We start from the raw sequence: 23,730 nt of genomic DNA on the forward strand, positions 1-23,730 counted from the left end.
GTCCCTGATTTTAGTGGGATTGCTTCCAACTTCTCACCATTTACTTTGATGTTGGCTACTGGTTTGCTGTAGATTGCTTTTATCATGTTTAGGTATGGGCCTTGAATTCCTGATCTTTCCAAGACTTTTATCATGATTGGGTGTTGGATCTTGTCGAATGCTTTTTCCGCATCTAACGAGATGATCATGTGTTTTTTGTCTTTGAGTTTGTTTATATAATGGATTACATTGATGGATTTTCATATATTAAACCATCCCTGCATCCCTGGAATAAAACCTACTTGGTCAGGATGGATGATTGCTTTAATGTGTTCTTGGATTCGGTTAGCGAGAATTTTATTGAGGACTTTTGCATCAATATTCATAAGGGAAATTGGTCTGAAGTTCTCTGTCTTTGTTGGATCTTTCTGTGGTTTAGGTATCAGAGTAGTTGTGGCTTCATAGAATGAGTTGGGTAGAGTTCCCTCTACTTCTATTTTGTGGAATAGTTTGTGCAGAACTGGGATTAGATCTTCTTTGAAGGTCTGGTAAAACTCTTCCGTAAACCTATCTGGTCCTGGGCTTTTTTTGACTGGGAGACTATTAATGACTGCTTCTATTTCCTTAGGGGATATGGGACTGTTTAGATCATTAACTTGATCCTGATTTAACTTTGGTACCTGGTATCTGTCTAGAGATTTGTCCATTTTGTCCAGTTTTTCCAGTTTTGTTGAGTATAGCCTTTTGTAGAAGGATCTGATGGTGTTTGGATTTCTTCAGGATCTGTTGTTATGTCTCCCTTTTCAGTTCTGATTTTGTTAATTAGGATTTTGTCCCTGTGCCCTTTAGTGAGTATAGCTAAGGGTTTATCTATCTTGTTGATTTTCTCAAAGAACCAACTCCTCGTTTGGTTAATTCTTTGAATAGTTCTTTCCACTTGGTTGACTTCACCCCTGAGTTTAATTATTTCTACTGTCGTCTACTCCTCTTGGGTGAATTTGCTTCCTTTTTTTCTAGAGCTTTGAGATGTGCTGTCAAGCTGCTAATATGTGCTCTCTCCCGTTTCTTCTTGGAGGCACTCAGAGCTATGAGTTTCCCTCTTAGAAATGCTTTCATTGTGTCCAATAGGCTTGGGTATGTTGTGGCTTCATTTTCATTAAACTCTAAAAAGTCTTTAATTTCTTTCTTTATTCTTTCCTTGACCAAGGTATCATTGAGAAGAGTGTTGTTCAGTTTCCACGTGAATGTTGGCTTTCCATTATTTATGTTGTTATTGAAGATCAGCCTTAGGCCATGGTGGTCTGATTGGATACATGGGACAATTTCAATATTTTTGTATCTGTTGAGGCCTGTTTTGTGATCAATTATATGGTCAATTTTGGAGAAGGTCCTGTGAGGTGCTAAGAAGAAGGTATATCCTTTTGTTTTAGGATAAAATGTTCTCTAGATATCTGTCAGATCCATTTGTTTCATAACTTCTATTAGTTTCACTGTGTCCCTGTTTAGTTTCTGTTTCCATGATCTTCCATTGATGAAAGTGGTGTGTTGAAGTCTCTCACTATTATTGTGTGAGGTGCAATGTGTGCTTTGAGCTTTACTAAAGTGTCTTTAATGTATGTGGCTGCCCTTGCATTTGGAGCGTAGATATTCATAATTGAGAGTTCCTCTTGGAGGATTTTACCTTTGATGAGTATGAAGTGTCCCTCCTTGTCTTTTTTGATAACTTTGAGTTGGAAGTCGATTTTATCCGATATTAGAATGGCTACTCCAGCTTGTTTCTTCAGACCATTTGCTTGGAAAATTGTTTTCCAGCCTTTCACTCTGAGTTAGTGTCTGTCTTTTTCCCTGAGATGGGTTTCCTGTAAGCAGTAGAATGTTGGTTTCTGTTTGTATAGCCAGTCTGTTAGTCTATGTCTTTTTTTGGGGAATTGAGTCCATTGATATTAAGAAATATTAAGGAAAAATAATTGTTGCTTCCTTTTATTTTTGTTGTTACAGTTGGCATTCTGTTCTTGTGGCTGTCTTCTTTTTGGTTTGTTGAGGGATTACTTTTTTGCTTGTTCTAGGGCATGATTTCTGTCCTTGTATTGCTTCTTTTCTGTTATTATCCTTTGAAGGGCTGGATTCGTGGAAAGATAATGTGTGAATTTGGTTTTGTCGTGGAATACTTTGGTTTCTCCATCTATGGTAATTGAGAGTTTGGCCGGGTATAGTAGCCTGGGCTAGCATTTGTGTTCTCTTAGTGTCTGTATAACATCTGTCCAGGCTTTTCTGGCTTTCATAGTCTCTGGTGAAAAGTCTGGTATAATTCTGATAGGTCTGCCTTTATATGTTACTTGACCTTTCTCCCTTGCTGCTTTTAATATTCTCTCTTTATTTAGTGCATTTGTTGTTCTGATTATTATGTGTCTGGAGGAATTTCTTTTCTGGTCCAGTCTATTTGGAGTTCTGTAGGCTTCTTGTATGTTCATGGGCATGTCATTCTTTAGATTTGGGAAGTTCTCTTCTATAATTTTGTTAAATATATTTGCTGGCCCTTTAAGTTGAAAATTTTTATTCTCATCACTCCTATTATCCGTAGGTTTGGTCTTCTCATTGTGTCCTGGATTTCCTGGATGTTTTGAGTTAGGATCTTTTTGCGTTTTGTATTATCTTTGATTGTTGTGCCAATGTTCTCTATGGAATCTTCTGCACCTGAGATTCTCTCTTCCATCTCTTGTATTCTGTTGCTGATGCTCGTGTCTATGGTTCCAGATTTCTTTCCTAGGGTTTCTATCTCCAGTGTTGCCTTGCTTTGGGTTTTCTTTATTGTGTCTACTTCCCTTTTTAAGTGTAGTATGGTTTTGTTCATTTCCATCACCTGTTTGGATGTGTTTTCCTTTTTTTCTATAAGGACTTCTACCTGTTTGGTTGTGTTTTCCTGTTTTTCTTTAAGGACTTGTAACTCTTTAGCAGTGTTCTTCTGTATTTCTTTAAGTGAGTTATTAAAGTTCTTCTTGATGTCCTCTACTATCATCATGAGATATGCTTTTAAATCTCGGTCTAGCTTTTCGGTTGTGTTGGGGTGCCCAGGACTAGGTGGCATGGGAGCGCTGCGTTCTGATGATGGTGAGCGGTCTTGATTTCTGTTAGTAGGATTCTTACGTTTGCCTTTTGCCATCTTGTATTCTCTGGAGCTAGTTGTTCTAGTTGTCTCTGCTTAGAGCTTGTTCCTCAGGTGATTATGTTAGCCTCTATCAGCAGACCTGGGAGACTAGCTCTATCCTTAGTTTCAGTGGTCAGAGTACTCTCTACATGCAAGCTCTCCTCTTGCAGGGATGGTGCCCAGATATCTGGTGTTTGAACCTGCCTCCTGGCAGAAGTTGTGTTCCACTCACCAGAGGCCTTAGGATCCGTGGCAGATCCTGTGTGGGTCCTTGTGGGTGTCCGTAGACTCCCCTGGGCCAGGAACCCTGGTGTTGCAGTGGGCAGGTCGGAAGGGACTTGAGCCCCGTATCAGGCCGGGTTTCCTGCTTCCTTAATTAATGCATTCTCAGGACCTGCACGATTGGATTGGAGCGGGCGCTGTGTTCCACTCACCAGAGGTCTTAGGATCCCGTGTCGGATCCTGTGTGGGTCCTTGCGGGTGTTCCGAAGACTCCCCCGGGCCAGGGACCACGGTCCATCTAAGTCTTCTTGACTTCATCTTGAGCTTGTTAAGAGCAGCTGAACACTTTCCAAATCCAAATCAGTTCTACAATTATATGTGATAGATATAATAAACCATGATCAATAAATAGAGTAATTAAACGTTCTAAATCAAAGGCTTAGTAGTTAAGAACACTGGCTGTTCTTCCTGAGGATCCAGGTGCTAGTTCTAGGAGATCCAATTATCTCCCATGTGGTACAGAGATATACATGCAGGAAAATACCCATACACATATAATAAAAATTCATTAAAAATTTTAAATTGAAATTAACCACATTCATATATTAAATGATATTAAATGGAAGCTATAGTAAAGTCTACTACTGATTCAACAGGAAATACAATCTAAAAATTCAAGTGAACATAAATTTTTAAAACTAATGTTGGTATTCTGTACATGCTAGTGAGCAAAAAATTGGTCATGAGGGAGTTAAAGATGTGTCACTTTGCATGGTGGCTATTTCAAATGAAAAGTATTCTGTTTATTAAAAGTAAAAAAAATTCAATAGGAAAGATTTGTCTTTATAAAGTAGCATTCATGCTATCAAACATAGAAAACTGAGGCCAAAGGCAATGTCTACAAAACAGATACTGTGGTAAGTCATCTTCCCTGATACTTCTCAATCGAGCGCCTTTGCCTCAGCCTGCCTCAGTTGCATGTTTGACTACTTGGTTATGATCTGCAGATAAGTGCCTCTGTCGATATGGCTTTTCATTTCAGTATCAGAACTCTCATACTGCATACAGCTTCATTAAATAGCATTGTATGATTTCCCCCTGCTCTTGCATCAGTTTAATTCTCAGACCGATCTGGAAGCGTAGGATGCTAGAGGTGGAGACTCCCTACTCAGAATGATAAATGCTGAGGTATGGCTGTACTGTGCCTGCAGTTCAAGAACAAGAGTAGGCTGTGTTAGAAACAAGCTCAAAGCATTTACCATCATGATGGCACCCTGGGGAGGCAGTACAAGACCTGTTCCATCCTCCATGGCATGGAAAGAAGCTTTGTGGCAATGCAGGTCTCATTAAATTCTCTCAGCTGAAAGCACATCTTTATAGTCAATACCCTACCACAGAGACACTTGCACATTCATGTTCAATTGGTGCTCTATTTACAAGAGGTAAGAATTACAACCAGCTTAAAAGCCCATCAAAATAAATGGATAACTAAAATGGGCTTTGTTTGAAAAAATGTCATAATCAGTATTCAAATACTTTATGTGCTAACAAAATTAAAATAAATAAAAATGATATTGATAATATATTAAACAAACAAACAAAAAAACAGACAACAGAAGCACTTCATTTTTTTAACTTCCCACTGTTCTTGTCATATATGACCAAAATCTTCAAATGGACCAGCGGAGCTCTTCAACCCCCACTCCTCATCCCCCACATCCCTCTACGTTCCTCTAGTGATGCGTCACCAGCCAAACTCCCTTGAAAGTTCTCCTACAGAACATTGCTTGTGCAGTTTCATTGAGTTTGCCTTTCCTGCACTTCCACAGACTCTTCAGCACTGCCTTTATCCCTCCATGCTGTGTAGATTTCTCACAAAGAACACTCCTCATTGGTCTAGCATAGTACCTGGCTACCACAGGGTCAAAAATGGAGAAGAGACTGAGGGAAAAGAGGTTGGGTGATTGGCCCAACTTGGGATCCATCTCGAGGGGAGGCTCTAAGGCTAGACATTATTATCAATGCTATAGTGTGCTTAACATGGCTGCCCTCTAAGAGGCCCAACAAGCAGCCAACTGAGATAGACAGATACTTATACCCAACCAATGGACTGAAGTCAGGGACCCCTGTGGTTGAATTAGGGAAAGACTGGAAGAAGCTGAAGAGGAGAGTGACCCCATAGGAAGACCAGCAGTCTCAACTAACCTGAATCCCCGAGATCTCTTAGACACTGAGCTACCAACCAAGCAAATAGACTAGCTGGTACATGGCCCCCAACACATATACAACAGAGGATTGCATGGACTGGCTTCAGAGAGAAGACACACCTAGCCCTGGAGAGACTTGAGGCATGGCGGGGTGGGGATTGGGTGGAGACATCCTCTTGCAAACAGAGGGGAAGAGGAGGGCCATGAGGAATGGGATGTGAAACTGTGAGAGGTTGGACTGGAAGGGGGATAACAGATGGATTAATAAAAAAGATTAAAGAAAATGTTAAAAAGTGCAAAAGGGAATTAATAAATAATCTCTCAGGAATTCTCTTAAGGAGAAAAGTGAGAATGCAAACTCACATATTTAAAAAGATTGTCTTTTCTTCAGTAATGTAGTTTCTAGGTTTTAAAAATTATTATTATTTCATGTGCACTGGTGTTTTACATTCATGTATGTGTGTGCTCTGTATGCATATCTGGCACCTACAGAAGTCAGAAGGCATTGAATTCCCTTGACCTGGAGTTAAGATGGCTATGACCCTCTAAATGGTACTGGGATTTGAACCTCACTCTTCTGTAAGAGCAACCAGTACTTTTAACCACTGAGCCATCTTGGTCATGGTGTCTTTTTTAAAACAATGGAAATCTTGACTAAGACAGGAGGTTCTCTGGGGCTTGCTGGTTAGCTAGTCTAGACAAATCAGTAAACTCCAGATTCAGTAAGTGTACTGGCTGGTTTTGTGTGTCAACTTGACACAGGCTGAAGTTATTACAAAGAAAGGAGCTTCAGTTGGGGAAATGCCTCCATGAGATCCAGCTGTAAGGCATTTTGTCAATTAGTGATCAAGGTGAGGGGGGGCATTGTGGGTGGTGCCATCCCTGAGCTGGTAGTCTTGGGTTATATGAGAAAGCAAGCTGAGCAATCCAGGGGAAGCAAGCCAGTAAGTAACATCCCTCCATGGCCTCTGCATCAACTGCTGCTTTCTGACCTGCTTAATTTCCAGTCCTGACTTCTTTTGGTGATAAACAGCAATGTGGAAGTGTAAGCTGAGGTTACCCTTTCCTCCCCAACTTGCTTCTTGGTCATGATGTTTATGCAGGAATAGAGACCCAGACTTAGACAGTTAAGAGACCCTGTTTTAATATGTAAGGTAGATGGGAATAGAGGAATTCAAGTAACTGCTTTCTACATGGAAGATACACATTGTAAGGTGGGATGGCCCTCTGGAATCAGTACAGGACATACCCAGACCACAAGTTCTCAGCATAAAGGAGATTTATGATCCTGGAAGGGCAAGTAGGGAAGGTGGGGATGGAGCAAATAGAAATAGCAAGCATCATCATCATCATCAGCAGCATCATCATCATCAGCAGCAGCAGCAACAGTAGAAGCAAGCAAGCAAGCAAGCAAACAGGTTACAGCAGGTGTTTCTGCAGGAGTGGGGTTTTAAGGGGAAACAGGGTGATCTGTGCTAGGATGAGTTGGTAAATTCTGATTAGACATGTTAGCCAAATAGTGAATTTTGATTGGTCAACTGTGGTATTTTGTCTCTGGAATGAGTCAGTGACCAAATATGGGAATGGGCTTTGGGGCTAATGTTAGGAATGTAATCATTACAGTTTTTAGCAAGGGTAAAAGGCAGAACCCGTTGGAGCCATGTTTGCCATGTTTGGGAGTGTGTTTGCCAGGCTTGAGTGTATGTTTGCCATACTTGGGAGTGTGTTTGCCTTGCTTGCACCTGTTAAAGAGCCCTTTACCCACAAATAACTAGAAGTCCAAACTGGGAATTAAAAATATAGCTGAGTCCCAACAAATCCTTTCTCTGAAATATGGTTGGATTAGTTGTGAAAACAATTCTATGACTCCACATCCGTTATCATGACACCAGGACATGGAGAATGAAGACAAAGTAAGCCAAAACTCTGGGGCTCTGTATCTTTTCCAGGTGATGAAGCAGGTGACTGCCTTTCACTTGAGTCAACTTCAGACCCAGCCGTGTTTGTATTATGTCTCCCAAGCTACTCCCGTTCCTCATGAATTCTTTCCTGATATCCATAAGGAGGTCCTCATATAGACCATAGCTGCAAAAATTCCATATGCCAGGCATTAGAAGAAAATAGAAGAGGGGTTTGGGGTACCACATCCTGGGATTACCTTATCACTTCAGAAAAAGACCCTTATGAGATGTTATGGTTTGAATATGAAAAGTTACCAGGCCATCTGAGGCTATTTATTGAGATGACCATGGAGAGAGAGAGAGAGAGAGAGAGAGAGAGAATATGAGAGAGAATATGAGAGAGAATATGAGAGAGAGAATATGAGAGTGAGAGAATATGAGAGAGAGAATATGAGAGAGAGGTGCAGATATAACTAATACACAATTACTTTCCCAACTTGGTGAAAGGAAGGAGACCAGAGCAAAGCAAGCTGAGGTGGCATGATCACTTGCTTTTTATAAACAACTGTGAGGACTTAGAACAGAGCTTGGAGAAGTTCCTCTAGAGCAGTGGTTCTTAACCTTTCTAATGCTTTAATACAGTTCCTCATATGGTGATGACCACCCCCCCAAACATTATTTTATTGCTACTTCATAAGTGTAATTTTGCTTCTGTTATGAACTGTAATGTAAAATATCTCGTAATGTGACCCAATAGGGCTCACAACCCCTAGGTTGCGAACTACTGCTCTGGAAGAATGACCATTAGCCCCATGGCAAGGCAAGAGACTGATGGATCAATTGGAATCAGTAATCTCTAGGCTAAACGTATAGAGGGTCCTTCAGTGCTCAGATTCTTCAACTCTGTATAAACATACACAGCATCTAGTTCAGAGGGAATACTTTACTCCAATCTGTAAGAGGAGAAAAAGAGTTGCAAATAAAAACTAAACCTGATACCAAATTCTTTCTCTTTCTGAAGGATTTGATGGAAGAAGAGCCTATGGGACCAGCTATAATACCAGAGCCAACTATAATATCCAACAGTGCAGCCCCACCAGCAGTCCCCAGCCCAGTGTGACAGGATGGTGTTCACTCTGAGAAGATGTCTGTGTTTGTCTCTCATCTCTGAGTTGTGCCTTCTGTATTCCACTTACATGCCAGGAACTCTTTTAGTTCCTTAGGCTCTGCACTGTGCTAGCATGTGTATAGCGGAATTTAAGCCCTCAGTGGCTAACAACCAACACCATGAAGACAGCTCTACTGTTGCTTTTAGGTGACCTGCAAACAGAAGGGAAGAAAATGAAACAAGCAAAGCAAAGAAGTAAGCATTTCCTCTATAGTCTCTGTTTTTAGGCCCATAAGTATCCATCTCTTTCTTTCCCTCATTCCCCTTGTTCACCCCGTCCCCTTCTTTCTCTTGCTCCTTCCTCTCCCTCTATCACACCTTTCATTCCCACCTATCTCTTTATTGATATTGACTGCCTTAACTTTTACCATGAGTAAGTGGAGATGAACTTTTACAGAATTGAGACTATCACTTCGCTTAATGTGCATCATACAGATTTCTTTAGTTAGTTAATGATAATAAGGAAGATGATGAGAATCAACATTTGAATCCTTGCTATTTCATTTTCCTACATACTCCAGTGTTTGTGATTTCAGCACTATTGTGTATCTGTGGGTGAATTCATCTGTAGATGGACAAGATATCTGGTTATTTTTTATGGGAGTTGGATCTGAACTTTGGTTCTTCATTTTGTACATCAGTTGCTCTTAACACTGAACCACCTAAGTAGCTCTATTATTGTTGTTTTTGAATTTTATTTTTGAGACAGATTATCACTATGTAACCTAGATTGAACTTTACCTCACAGTGAACCTCCTGCCTTGGCTTTTAGGTTCTGGGATTACAGACATGTGCAACCAAAGCCTGGCCGAGTTGGAGAGTGTTGAGTCGTCTCATTGAACAGCTAAGCAGAAGTTAAGTCATCATATGAAGACCTTGCACTAGTAGGTGGTTTAACTGGAACATGAGACTGCAACTCACAAAATCTTGTCCTTTTCAAATGCTCACACAGTGCTTCAACTGTGAAGGCTATCACTTGATAATTACAGAGAGTATGCACACTATATTGGGAAGAGCACAATGTTTGTATACACTTCTTACACTGCTGTGATCAGGGCCTGAACAGTAGGCATATTATGCCAGCCTTGATTTTCTCTATTTCCTCATTTAACCCTTCCTTTTGCAGATGATTCTATTAGGGCTCATCCTATAAATCTCATTATTATGGCCCACGGAAGGGAGTGCCAATATCACCTCAGGTATACAGAAGGTCTACAGTGCCAGGTGTTAATGTCTTCTGTTTCTATCACAGTAAACTTATGATGAGTAGCCCATGGTGTATAAGTTTTCTGACCCCTCACTCTGAATAGAACAATTCTTCATAGCCTCCCACATTTTCTTCTGCAGAAGGGTTTAGCTCCAGTTTTGAGCAGGGTAGCAAGCCCTTTGTTATCTGCCTCTCTTGTCTGAGGTATCTACTCTACTACTGATGTTTTCTTCTCACCATCACACACATTATTCACACTCAAAATTTCCATCTCAGGTCCTGCTTAAGGAGGCATCAAAGCAAGGCAAAACTTGATAACTTGCCCAGTGGAGTGCCAGTCATTATGTACTTTAGCAGATACTCAGAACTTGGATTCGCTGTCTCTTCTGTCCTTCTTGTCTCCCCTCCTCTGCCAAAACATCACCCATAAGCTCTCTAGGACACATGGGACTCTTTGTGCTCTAAAGTGTCATCCTGTGCTGCTCTACTAGAATCTGGGTTCTGTCTTGTCTTTATTTGCCTGGTTAAGCAGTTTCCATGGATGCATGGGTGGTATGACAGACACGTTTTGGGTTTGTGGTGAAATCATAGAAATTCAGCTGCTTTGAGGACTCCTGTCTTTGCTGGCTTCAGTCTGACTCTACTTTCTTGACAGTGGCTACTTTTTAACCTAGTGCTAACCTATCAATATAAAGACTACTACTTATACTCCCTATTCTTGCAATTTTATCTTTTTTTTTTTGAGTCAAAAAATGGACCTAGGTGTTTAAAACAGTTAATATAAGTTCTACTATTCTAAAGGAGCAGTTCTTAACTCATGGCTATGCTTGAAAAGCAGGTAAAAAACTCTATAATTATTCTTATTCATGGACACTACTCAAAGAACCCACTATAATTTGCCTAAATAGAGGCCATGTAGTGCTTGTATTTCAAGGTTACCATGTAAGTCTACTAGGCATCCAGGTTGAAGAGCAATGTAGAGAATTCCCAACAAAGTCCTATGGGGATTCATAAAACCCTTGTAATGTCCTTCCAATGGATGTGTTCTCTCCCCTCACCCTATGTGATGAGGGGAGGCTATGTGACTTAGTCAGAGACACTGGTCCCTAAGAGAAGAAGAAACTTAACTCCATCTTTGAGATTGGTTTTGTTAATAGAAATATAATATCAAGTATAAGGGGAGGAAGCAGCACAGTTGGCAGAGTTCTTGCCTAGCATATATGAGGCCTTGGCTTTAATCCTCAGTGTTGCATGAAACTGGATTAGTGGAGTATACACCTATGATTATAGTACTCAGGAGGGAGAAGTAGAGGGTCAGAAACTCAATGTCATCTTTGTCTACATACCATATATGGTGTGCACATGTGTGTAAGATATCATGTAGCCCTATTATCCCTTTTATTTTGTTATTATAAAGCTGATGTTTTAAAAATTAATTGTTTAAATTCATTTTTGTTATTATACAAGTGGTCTTTATTATGACATTTTTACACACATGTACACACACACACACACACACACACACATACACGAGTATCTGTTCACATTTGGCCCTATTATTCCCTCCTCCTACAAGCCTCCCCCATGTATCTGTTGAATTTTGACTCTATCTTGATCCATCTATCTACCTATCTACCTATCTACCTATCTATCTATCTATCTATCTATCTATCTATCATCTATCTATCTATACATTTGCTTTTCTGGGAAAAATTCAAATGCCATGCAATGATAAAAACATGCCCATGTTGCAGTGAGTTGACACTCAGTCATCATGAACAACAAGGACTTTGGAGCTGCATCTGGAATATTTTTTTTTTATTGGACATTTTCTTTCTTTACATTTCAAATGTTTTCCCCTTTCCAGGTCCCCCCTTTGAAACCCCCTATCCTATATACAAAGAACTCAAGAAGATAGACTCCAGAGAATCAAATAACCCTATTAAAAAATGGGGACAGAACTAAACAGAGAATTCTCAACTGAGGAATACAGAATGGCTGAGAAGCACCTAAAGAAATGTTCAACATCCTTAGTTATCAGGGAAATCCAAATCAAAACAACCCTAAGATTCCACCTCATACCAGTCAGAATGACTAAGATCAAATGTTGGGAACCAGCCCACGGCTCACTTGGACAGGGGTTATTCCTGGGAGGCAAACTGGGGCTGAAAAGACAGAAACTATGTGATCGAGAGAAATAATGGAGCCAAATCAAGGTTCCTGATCAAGGCTCAAATGTTTAATAGCAAACTGTGCTTATAAAAGGGGGTGGGGGGGGAGGCCCATACCCTGCTAATCCATTCTTGGAGCCTGGAACCAGTTGCAGGTGATGACATGCAGGATAGGGTGTATCCTCTGGACTATCTCAGTGGCCTCTCAGCAGGTAGCAGTGTCTTGGAGGAGCAGTGGCAGGACAATAGAGCCATCTAGGTAATCTCCTTAGTGGCGGCAAGGTCAAAGTCTGGATCAGCCTGTTTCAGGCTGGGGGAGGTTACATCCCCCCCATCCCCGTTTATAATATTAAAAATAGCTGGACTGAGGCATAAAATTTATTTATAGTCCTGCTTGGGAGTTATGGTGGCTGGCAGCCGCGACTGACTTAGGAAATCTTAGATCTTCCCAAACCATTCAATTCTGTCATAGATGGTATGTGCAGCTTGTTTGTGTTTATTTTACACAAAACATGGCTCTGTGGTGTATTATTAACAACCACAGCCTCTTGGCATGTACCTCTGTCTTAGATTGATATGATTCTGAGATTTGGGCGCCTGTCTTTGACTGTCCAGCCCTCATAGCACACTTTATTCCCAATTCAGACCAGAGCCACAATATGTACTTAAAATGCTTCTTAATATAGATTAATAACTGCCACCTGCACTGTTGGAGGCAAGGCTACACACCTGCTGCAGTCAGGCTGAAGGGTGTTGACTGACCTGCTTGAAAAACAATGGGAGTCAGTGAAAAGCAACAGTACAAAAGCATCTTTGCGGAAGTCCAGGTACTCCATTCAGTTGCAAATTAGCAACTACCAAGGTAGACTTAGAGCTCCTGGTGTGGGGGAGGTGGTTTTGAGATTTGCAGAAATGCTGTTACTTCTCTGGGAGTGGAGGCTGTGCTCCAAATTAACTTTGCTAGGTAATTAAGATTTTAGCTATCTTCAATAGGACTCTCTAATACTGGAATTATTACTAGACCAGTCCAAGATTGAGTTAGAATAACTGATCACAATGAGGGAAGGAGAAGAATCACTATAACTCTTTCTTGTGACTAATCTTTCTAAGTCAGACTACACGGTCTCTAATGTTCTATGTCCCATAAGGTTTAAAAAGCTCGAAGCAAGGCATCTTAGCTTGTCCAAACTGGGAAAATGGCAAGCAAAGGTGGGTCAAAAACATATACCCAATTCAGCTTTCTTGTCACTACAGTCAGGGCACTCAGCCAACTCACCTGTCAGCTTGTCACATGAATTAGCTGTCATGCTTTTGCAGCTTTCTGTGAAGAGAACCTATGCTTTCCCCCTTCCCAATAAGGTAGCTGTTCAGGATCAAGCCATATGCCAATAAGTAGATCATTTTCATCTCACCTAGACATGATTATGTCTGGTTTTAAGATACTATAAGGCATTTATTAAGTTCTTTGACATCCAAATTTCAAAATTCTTAAAATAAAAGTATGATTTAAATAATGTGCACAGGGATATATTAAATAATATGCATGGGGATATAATTTCCCCCTTTCTTTGTTTTTCAAGAAAAAGAGTTTTTAAAGTTCCACAATACCTTGTCTTTGAGAATTATTAAATTGTTGACAAAACATCTCAAATACTTGACTGTTATAGTCAGTTTTAATATAACAAGGGCAGTGACTAATTACACTTTTAATTGTTTCTCTTGAAGAGCGGTTGTAGCTAGAAAGCTTGAAAAGTATTAATAGTCACATGTGCATAATTTATTTACTTATTAATCAGAAATAAGAGCATTCATTTGCAGCAATTTATTAAGTATAGGTCCTCAAGAATTAACACCATTATGTGGAAACAGGTAGGAACTGAGGACACCAAGAGCAAATTTTTTACAATTTGACATGCACAGTCTCCAAAAATACCAAAAATACATGGTCCACTATGTTCATAGCAGCCTTATTTATAATAACCAGAAGCTGGAAAGAACCCAGGTGCCCCTCAACAGAGGAATGGATACAGAAAATGTGGTACATTTACACAATTGAATACTACTCAGCTATTAAAAAGAATTAATTTATGAAATTCCTAGGCAAATAGATGGACCTGGAGGGCATCATCCTGAGTGAAGTAACCCAGTCACAAAAAAACTCACATGATATGTATTCACTGATAAGTGGATATTAGCCCAGAAACTTAGAATACCCAAGATACAAGATACAATTTGCAAAACACATGAAACTCAAGAAGAATGAAGACCAAAGTTTGGTCTCTTTGCCCCTTTTTAGAATTGGGAACAAAACAGCCATGGAAGGAGTTACAGAGACAAAGTTTGGAGCTGAGATGAAAAGATGGACCATCTAGAGACTGCCAAACCCGGGGATCCATTCCATAATCAGCCTCCAAATGCTGACACCATTGCATACACTAGCAAGATTTTGCTGAAAGGACCCTGATAAAGCTGTCTCTTGTGAGACTATGCTGGGGCCTGGCAAACACAGAAGTGGATGCTCACAGTCAGCTATTGGATGGAACACAGGGCCCCCAATCGAGGAGCTAGAGAAAGTACCCAAGGAGCTAAAGGGGTCTGCAACCCTATAGGTGGAACAATAATATGAACTAACCAGTACCCCCAGAGGTCATGTCTCTAGCTGCATATGTATCAGAAGATGGCCTAGGCGGCCATCATTAGGAAGAGAGGCCCCCTGGTCTTGCAAACTTTATATGCCTCAGTACAGAGGAACGCCAGGGCCAAGAAGTGGGAGTGGGTGGGTAGGGGAGCGCGGGGGGTGGGGGGTGGGCAGGGTAAGGGGGACTTTTGGGATAGCATTTGAAATGTAAATGAAGAAAATACCTAATTAAAGAAAGAAAGAAAGAAAGAAAGAAAGAAAATCTTAAATTTGCGATCAAACCGTAAGCTGCAGTCAATGGAACACTGGCAATTTTAACCATGATTTTTAGTCTCTTTCGAAATGTTAGAATAATATCTCCAGCCTTGGGAAAGTAAAAACCCAATTTCAAAGCAATTTATCACCTTAGAATCAACATTAGAAACTTCACTACCACGTTATGAAATTTGGCTGCTAATTTATACCTAAGAATGCATGACAGTGCAAATTTTAATGCTCCATTAAAGAGACATTGTTTTAAATCTCATCTTTAATTCTACTTTCTAGGATAAGAATCACTTTAAATATTATTACAACTAGAAGTATCCTTAGAGGCCCAGCCTCTTGGCCTGCCTTATGCCATGTGTTCTAAAGACTCCAAACCTAAGTTACCAGTTTAAAGCTAACTTTCTAGTAACCAGTGTTACTTACACCTTTTTGATCATACCCAATAACTTATAAGCTAATACTATATGATGAAGACACGCAGAGCATATTACACCTTTAAAACCAGTAAAAAACCAAATGAAGCGGCTACACGAGTCTAATAAATTTAGACTAATCAAAGAACTCCAATTTTTCTAGCTATAAGATAACAAAAAAGGCACTTTGTCATTTGCCAAACACAATAATCATGATTGCAGAGAACCCTCCAAACAATCTATCAGTTTTTTTGCCCCAAAACTAAGAGGCTGCAGACTCCCTTTCTTTGAGAGCAGGTTTTCCAGCAGTGGCTCCCCTGCTGTGCCTGGTCCTTGGCTAAAGAGTGTGGCCACTCTTGGCTTTGCTGAACCAGCAGATAAAGTTTTAGCCATCTTTATTTACCAACATGAAACACAGGACATTCAGTCATTCAGACAACTAGACACAAACACACATGGATTGACTCGTGGTGCACCAGACATTAGACTAGACATTAGACAACACAAAGAGGGCAGAGAACTTCTGCTGTAAGGGCCAGAGAGAATAAAGCAGGGCGTCCCCGATTTTCTCTCTGTCTCTGGGAGAGTTTCAAAATCCATTTTCCTCTACTTTATTTTATTATTACAAATCTTGTTCCTCCCACCTGATGCAGCTCCTGACTGCGGACATCTGCCTGATTCATTAATTTAAACCCTTATTCCTCTCGCCTAAAGCAGCCTTTGAAAGCTACAGACAACCACCTGATTGAGTTCCTAGTTCCGATAATTCGCTGCTGAAGCTAAGTGGAAACCAGCACGCCTGTTAGCACTGTTCCAAACTTAGCCCGTATCCTTTCGCACCTCCAGCAACACTTTACCTGTTGCTCACCATGCCCCGATACAATTTGACTCTATGATTCTTTCCTTCCCATGGAGCTCCACACCAAGCAGCATTCCTTTAGCGTTTTTTCTGCCATTCCTCAGGTCCCTGGCCTGGGCGCCAGACTGTTGGGAGCTGGCCCATGGCTCACATGGACCGGGGTTACTCCTGGGAGGCAAACTGGGACTAAAAAGACAGAAACTAGGTGGTCGAGAGAAATAATGGAGCCAAGTCAAGGTTCCTGATCAAGGCTCAAATGTTTAATAGCAAACTGTGCTTATAAAAGGTGGGTGTGTGTGTGGGGGGGGGAGGCCTGGAACCAGCTGCAGGTGATGAAGGATAGGGTGTATCCTCCAGAATAACTCAGTGGTCTCTCAGCAGGTAGCAGTGTCTTGGAGGAGCAGTGGCAGATGGCAGAACAATAGAGCCATCTGGGTCACAAGGCTCCACCTTAGGTAATCTCCTTCTTAGTGGCAGCAAGGTCAAAGTCTGGATCAGCCTGTTTCAGGCTGGGGGAGGTTACAATAAAAAACTCAGGTGACAAGCAGATGCTGGCAATATGGAGAAAGAGGAACACTCCTCCATTGCAATTGGAATTGCAAGCTGTTACAACCACGCTGGAATTCAGTATGGTGGTTCCTCAGAGAATTGGACATAGTACTACTGGATGATCCAGCAATACCACTCCTGGGCATATAACCAGAAGATGCTCCAACATGTAAGATGGACACATGCTCCACTATGTTCATAGCAGCCTTATTTATAACAGCCAGAAGCTGGAAAGAACCCAGATGTCCCTCAACAGAGGAATGGATACAGAAAATGTGGTACATTTACACAATGGAGTACTACTCAGCTATTAAAAACAATGAATTTATGAAATTCTTAGACAAATGGATGGAACTAGAAATTATCATTCTGAGTGAGGTAACCCAGTCCCAAAAGAACACACATGGTATATACTCACTGATAAGTGGATATTACCCCAGAAGCTCAGAATACCCAAGATACAATTCACAGACCAAATGAAGCTCATGAAGAAGGAAGAGCAAAGTATGGATACTTTGGTCCTTCTTAGAAGGGGGAAGAAAATGCCCATGGGAGGAGATACAGAGACAAAGTGTGGAGCAGAGACTGAAGGAAAGGCCATCCAGAGACTGCCTCACCTGGGAATCCATCCTATATACAGTCAACAAATCCAGACACTATTGTGGATGCTAACAAGTGCTTGCTGACAGGAGCCTGATATAGCTGTCTCCTGAGAAGCTCCGCTAGTGCCTGACAAATACAGAGGTGGATGCTCTCTGCCAACCATTGGACTGAGTACAAGGTCCCCAGTGGAAGAGCTAGAAAAAGGACCGAAGGAGCTGAGGGAGCTTGCAGCCCCATAGGAGGAATAACAATATGAACCAACCAGTACCCCCATAGCTCCCAGGGACATAACCACCAACTGAAGAGTAAACATGGAGGGACCCATGGCTCCAGCTGCATAAGTAGCAGAGGATGGACTTATTGGACATCAATGTGAGGAGAGGCTCTTGGTCCTGAGAAGACTTGATGCCCATGTGTAGGGCAATGCCAGGGCCTGGAAGCAGGAGCGAGTGGGTTGGTAAGCAGAGGGAGGAGGTATCGGATAGGGGGTTTTCAGAGGGGAAATCAGGAAAGGTGATAACATTTGAACGTAAATAAAATATAACAATAATAATAATAAACTGTGTTTAGTGGTATTAAAAAAGACAAGTAAGGTTAAGTCATTGTAGTGAACCCAAATTGAGCAAAAGTGTGAAAAATGAGATCAAGACACAGAAACACACAGAGAAAAAGGCCACATGAGGTTATACGGAGAAGATGGCTATTTGTAGCTCAAGGAGAGAATCCACCAAAACATGGACTTTGCTGATTTCTTGATATTGTAGTGATGCTCTTATGTTTGTGAGAAAAGTAGTTTCTATTATTTAATGGCCTAGTCTGCAGTAGATTTTATGGTATCTTGAGCTGATTGAGCATGGGAGGTTATAGTAAATAGAAAACTGCCTAGGAAACTGTTTAAAACTGAGTACTAGCTGTCTTTAATTCTCCTCCCATCCTACTTCAAAATTTTGTTAAGAAAAGATTCTTAGGGTGTACAACAAGATGGATGCTTCACAGACGTTCAGAGCCTTTGCCTGGGGGTGGGGTGAGGGCTTCACACAGGCCTGACAGGCATCTCATCCCTCCATTTCCTACCTGTGGTACCTGGGGTCCAACAATGAGTCTGTTCATTTTTATGTCCTTATCTAGACTTGAAGATAGTACCAGAAGCCCCACAGTGAAATAGGTTTATTTGAGGCAGAATCTCTAGTAGCCAAGGCTTCCTCAAACTTCCTATGCAGCCTACAAAAATTTGAACCTCTCCTGCCTCTATCTTTCATATATTGAGATGATAGCCATATGCTAACAGAATTCTTTTAATTATTAAATATATAAAACAGTATATGAAAAATACCTACTAAAGGGCTGGAGAGATGACCTGGAAGTTAAGAACATTTGCTGACCTAGGCAATGTGGTATATGACTAATCTTAGCATTCAGGAGGCAGAGGCAGGAGGATCTCTGTGAGTTTGAGGCCATCCTGGTTAACATATTGAGTTTCAGTCTAGTGTTAGCTGAATAGTGACACTCTGCCTAAAAATAAAATAAAATAAAATAAAATAAAATAAAATAAAATTTAAGAGCACTTGCCGTGCAAGCACATAGACTGAACTCTGAATCCCTGCAGCCAGCTGACACAGACCTGTTAGCTTTAGGTGGACAGAGACAGGAGGATCTCTGGTGTTTGTTGGCTTTCAGGACAAGTGGGAAAACAGCAGACCTAGGTCCAGGGAAAGAATAGGCAGGTCTCAAAGGAATAGGCAGAGAGTGATAGAGAAACTTACCAACACCCGCTTTTAATCTCTGTAAGTGCTCACATAAGTGCATGCAGTCACATGGGCACATACATTCATAAATGCATATGCACATACACTCAGGCAGGCACATACATCCACATATACATATGCACATACAGGGGACACTCAGTACTACGTAATAAACAAATCTTAAACAACAAACTAAGGTCAGAGCAGAGTGCTGAGCTCAGCAAATATGAGGTATAAGCTGATACCATGTCACTGTGGTGGGCTAGTGGGTGTAGGAAAGGACGGTAAGGAGGGCAGGTGATCAGGCAGCTCTGCCAGTCCTGGCCAGGCTACACTTGCTCGGGTGTGCAGATGGGCAAGTACCCTCATCTCAGACTCACTCGTTTTCTTTGCTGATGAGCTTGGCTTCCTTTGCTTCTTAGAGTCCCTTCTGTCCTAGTACCATCAGGTTCTCCGAAATTCTGATTAGCCAGACTGATACCATAAAGTAAGAACCTTGGATTTGCTTGAAATGCTAGCTTAAGAGGTACTTTCATGTCAGGGAAAGTCTAGTGCAGCAACAGGTTAGATGTGCAGCAACAGGGTAGATAGATGAGCAGTAAGGAAATTGGAGAAGTGATCCTAGTTAATAATAAGTCATGGTGGTGTTTGTAGACCCACATGTCTTGGGGACCTAAGGTGGCTTTGAACAACAGAGTAAGATTCATTTATCACAACATAATATTTTGTTATCTCTGAGAAATGAGTATAAACAGCCTAAGTGTTAGCATGGCACATTGCAAAGTAGGCAACTTGTACCTTCATGGCTGGGAGAAGCCCTGTTTGTAGTTCAAAATTGGTGGGTGACACTAAGAAGTCCACAACTGAGGGTTCCATCCTAAGAAGATGACACCTCAGGCACCCAGAGTAAGAATTTTTCCACTTTTTATGATTGGTCTTATCATTTTGTTAGAATCTAAAATCACCAGGGAGCTGGGGCTCTGGACATGCCTGTGGGAGATTTGGGGCTGCTTGGCTGTCTGTGAGATATTTTCTTGATTATCATCATTGACTTGGGAAGACCTATCTTAACTCTGGGCCGAGCCAATCCCTGAGCAGGAAATTCTAAACCATATAAAATGGAGCAAGAGAGCTGAGCCCTACCAATCGAGCACTCATTGCTCTGTTTCCCGACAGCAGATAAGAACAGCTGTTTCATGCTCCTGGTGTCTTGACCCCTCTCTCCTCCACCATGATGGCACCATGGCACCTTCAGCTGTGAGCCAGAGTAAACTCTTCCTTATGTTGCTTTTGCCTGGGTATTTAGTCACAGTGGCAAGAAAAGAAACTAAGATACCAGTTGACACCTATCTATCCTTTTCTGGTCTAAATAATATAACAGTGTTGCCAAGTTCTGCCTGGGAGTCTGAGAGCTTTCCTTTGTACCTGTTGTGAATAGAAAGCAGTAGGGGAAAGCACCATTCAGGCCCTGACTTTTGTCTAATGTGACTCCTTACCATCCCTCACATTGTGCTTTTAGGGGTAGTTATTAATTATACACATTATGGATTATACAATCAATATGCCTGAGTTCCTCTAAATTATCCCTTAATTTGATCACAGAGCAACCCAGTTAACAAGGCAGAAATAACTTTTAAATGATGTCTAATTACCACCCTAGTCACCAGATGTCAGCTTTCAAATGGAGGTCACGGATCAAAAGGCATTTTTTACAATTGTAGGGGAGGACATGGTAGCTGGTGAAGAAGTTCAGCGGCCCTGGTCTGTGGCTTCCTGGGGAGTGTTCAGCAATTAGCGATGAGTGACAGCAATTCCGTTTCTGAGAGAGCTTTGGTAGTATTTGTGTCTGTGTGCTTCATGATTCTGCCACACTAAGGAGTGCATGCCTGAACCCCAGAAACCATTGGAAGAGCTCCAGATAGATGTAGGTTAGAGCAGCTATCAGGAAATGCTGGCTGGTAGGAAGGTGATGGGGGTCCGTATGTATATCAGTGTAGGGTGGGAGGTTAGACAAACATCTCTATCTCCCAAGTGCCCTGGTGGCCTGCCTTTGCCTTATTACCTTATCAGTCAATGTTCTGTCCTGTGTTCTCTCACCGCCTCTCCCTTCCTTTCTCCCACCACTCCATCCCTCTCTCTCTCTTCTTCAGTGAAGTCAAGTGCAGAGTTGCAAGTAACCTAGTGCTGGGATTACATCACTTTCCAACAGAGCCCTTCAGTTTAATTCAAGACAGAAGGTGAAGAGCTGCCTCTGCCTTCTTTTCCCTAATGTGTCCACCTTTCAACCTCAGTGGCTGACAAGAGACATCAATATTTTCCAGTGACGATTTTATTCAATCCATATATAGTCTAAGTGGTAAAGCCACACATCATTCTCTGACTAAGGAAGGCACGGCTGATGGAAGGAGAAAGCTCATTCCATTTGTCTTGAAAATGCAGGTTTGTTATAAACAATTTTGTTCTTTGAGACTGGTCTTTGGGGTTTGAGTAGGCTCTCAGGGCCATGAGGGATATGTGGAAGGATGTCTTGTCTAAGAGCAGAGAATGGTGACAAAGGAACTGTGGTCTCTGACGCTGCAGGAGTAGACTAATCAAGGCGATCATTTCCTTTTCACTTAGGGCAAAGTAAGTTGCAGGTACACTGTGGCCTACTATTGATGGCACCTCTTTCTAGCACTATGATCAGGATAATATGAGATAGCGTAAGTACAGTGCTGGAGTTGAATGAGCCAGAGGAACTTACAGACACTGCACCATCAAACATGGTCTTTGTGGTTGGGGAGATGGACCAGACAGCTAAGTGCTTGCCCCACAAATGTAAAGACCAATTTGGTGGCACACCCTTGTAATTCCAGCACTAGGGCCAGAAACAGGGACAGGCAGATCCATGGGGCTCACTGGCTAGGCAGCCTAGCCTACTTAGTTACAGGTATTTGAGAGACTCTGTATGCCTTGCAGCTCTGAAGGAAAAAAAACCTTCCCTTACAGCTCTGCTCTGGATGCGCAAGGGTAAGTTTCCCCAGTGCAAGCTTACCAGTTATGCAGCAGGAGATAGTTTCCCCAGCAAAAGTATTCTAGCTCTGCTCTAAGAGGTATACTGGCAACCAGAAGCCAAGGAGTACCACAAAGTCATTCCACACAGCATAACAAACCTCACACAGGCGGGGAAAACCCAGGAGGGTGACTACCTTTGCTCAGGTGAGAAGCAGCAGAGAATTGAGCAGAAAGAAGGGTGCATATAGGAAATTTGGGGGTAGGAGGGAGTTGTCTCCGGGTGAGGATTGGTGAGATTTCAATTCCTGAGGTTGGTTGGTGATATTTTCTGTTCAGGATTGGTGGGTTTCTATGGCAAGCTCAAGGATTGGTGGCGTTCTGTTTCTTGGCCCTGGTCTTGGTCTTGGCATGGGGTCAAGTCAATATGAGGGTGTTTTTCCTCTGCCTTTTTAAAATCCTGCTCTCTGTCTCAAGAAGAAAAAAAAAGTAGCTGAGAAATAACAGCACTATTTGCCCTCTGGTTTCTGTGCCTGTACTCATGTTCATGTGTGCTGGTCCTTTCACAAATTCTCATACATAAAACTATTATCCTTAATGTCCACCAAACAACGTCCTTTTTATTTGTTTAGTTTTATAAACATATTAAATCAAGCCCTGAGTCACAATACTTAACTAATGCCACCTTTCTCATCTTGATACATCTTTTAAACCACACCTGTTCTCCTCCACATAGTTTGAATCTGACCTTGCCCCTTACCAACCAACTCCCACTGCCCAGATGCCTCCTCCTTTATTCCATTCTGTGGTTGCTTAGCAACCATGTGCTGCCCTATTTTCTTACTTTTTCTTCTCTGTCTTGTCTCCCCAGTGAAAGCTCTGGAAGTCAGGAAGCTGCCTCACCTCAGCGTGTTTTGACAGTTGTTAGAGTAGTTCAGAACAGAGGAGGCCAGAACTACCATGGATGACTGTCTCAGCTTTCTATTGCTGTGATAAACATTGCAACTAAAACCAACTCAGGGAGGAAGGGTTTATTTGTCCTATGCTTCTATATTATAGCCCATTGTGATGGGAAGTCAAGGCAGGCACTCAGGAGAGGAGCTCAAGATGAGAATTGAAGCAGAGGCCGTATACAGCTCACTGGCTTGCTTTTCATGACTTGCTCATCCTTCTTTCCTATGTGACCCAGGACCAGCTGCTCAGGTGTGGAACTGCCTCTAGACCTCCCACATCAATCATTAATCAAGAAAATGCCTCACAGACTTGCCTACAGGTCTGTCTGATAGAGGCATTTTCTCAATTGAGCATCCTTTTTCAAGATGACTCTGGCATATATCAAACAGACACGAAACAAAACCTACAGCTATTACAATGATGTAGAAGGCTATGGATTCACAGACTAGACTATAAACCTGATGAAAGGACATCTGACTTTCTGTGTTGTCCTTTAGTTCACAAATGGGAAAAGAAATTGAGACTTAGACACAGTGGACATACACTCAGAGTTTTAACTTGTGTATGCTTTCTGCTTTAGAGCTGAATAGTGTTTATTGAGCCCTCACAGATGTGTTAATACAGATGTAACCATGCACTGTCTTAATTTGACATATTGATTCTTCATATGCAGACTGTCAGAAAGCATTCTCTTCAGAGTGTGTTTCAGGG

Source organism: Mus musculus, chromosome 3 (assembly GCF_000001635.26).
Source record: "Mus musculus strain C57BL/6J chromosome 3, GRCm38.p6 C57BL/6J".
In the NCBI taxonomy this organism is placed as follows: Eukaryota; Metazoa; Chordata; class Mammalia; order Rodentia; family Muridae; genus Mus; species Mus musculus.